The 1,278-nt window shown below is 45.5% G+C and overlaps 1 protein-coding gene across 5 annotated transcripts in view; it reads left to right on the top strand.

The window, feature by feature from the left end:
* The window catches only part of klhl29 (kelch like family member 29), a 225,089-nt gene that overhangs the window by 219,558 nt on the left and 4,253 nt on the right, over positions 1-1,278 (top strand). The gene's annotated exons all lie outside the window — the stretch shown is intronic.

Raw genomic sequence — 1,278 nt, 5'->3', positions numbered from 1 at the left:
CCCCCATACTGATATTTCTTAAGATGTGCATTTTACATTGTTTGAAGATTAAATATAAGGTGAGAGATGTAACTAGACAAAAACATAGTTTATGTTTACCAGTTTTCACTTTAATTATTGCTGTAAACACAAATCCAATGCACATTTTTAAACTCAAATTATTTATGGGTGGTGAACTCTTTTTATTCTTTTATTCACATTTGAGCGTCTGTTAATGATCTTTTAAGATTTGATCCTGAATTGTGAAGCACTTTGTGGTCTGTTTCCATCTGAGCTCTGCATCCTCCGGACGTTTAATAATCCTGCTTGAGATATTACCGCGGCGGGGGTTTATAGGTACATGTGATGGATTAGTGGCATGAGCTTCACAAACAGCCGTGCGTAACGACAGCTGGTCCGCCGCTTTCGGAGAATGAGACACAATCAGTGAAATTCCTCTTCTTCTTCATTGCCGTTTGTCGTATGGACAGGTCTCATCAGTGGTGGAGCGGGCCCAAGTATCATACCATCCACCTGGATGTTTGAGATTTCTAAATCCGTGTATGGCGAGCAGTGGGGGGTGCACGTGCGCACGCTTCCACAATGATTGCGATTTAGAAACCAGAACCATGTGCAGCTTTTGAAATTAATGAGGAAAACAATGAATATGAATATTCATTGTTTCAGTCGTGAATACAGTTGTATGCACTTGGCACTCCAAGTCTTGATGTTACAGTACATTGGGTTGAAGTGTAGTAGCTGTACTGCTCATTCAGAGTGTCACCCTGAGGAGCAGCAGAAGCACCCCTCGCCTCCAGAGATGACCCGTTAGTTAAACATGTCGGACTGCTCTCAGCAGCAGAGGGAGAAGGTGGAGCCGATGGGAGGTGGAGCTTTTAGGGCCTTGGTTGCCATGGTTAAGGCGTCAGACAGCCCTCTTCCTGTCGCCCGTCACCGATGAGGGATGTCTGTCGGTTGTGGCGGAAAACGGCGAGGACGGCGGCGGCGGCGGCTCACGACCAAGTGTCTGTGCATTATTCATGCTGCGTGTAAATTGGCCAGCTGCAGTCAGTTTGAAATACACTTCCTATCCCACGCAGCAGGGCTGCAGCTTTCCAATGGCGTTGTTCCGCACAAACCACTGTTTCATTTTGTTCCCCATCTACAATTCTACAGTGGTGCTGCTTCAATGCCTGTGTTTTCCTCCTGTGCTGTACACTGTATCAGATTGAATTATACACTATGCACAGTATGCAGTGTACTACCTGATCACTCATGTATTCCCAATACATGTGCACT

This window comes from Etheostoma spectabile, chromosome 18, assembly GCF_008692095.1.
Source record: "Etheostoma spectabile isolate EspeVRDwgs_2016 chromosome 18, UIUC_Espe_1.0, whole genome shotgun sequence".
Classification (NCBI taxonomy): domain Eukaryota; kingdom Metazoa; phylum Chordata; class Actinopteri; order Perciformes; family Percidae; genus Etheostoma; species Etheostoma spectabile.
Note: the sequence above shows the minus strand (reverse complement) of the source record. Positions and strands in the feature narration are given on the sequence as shown.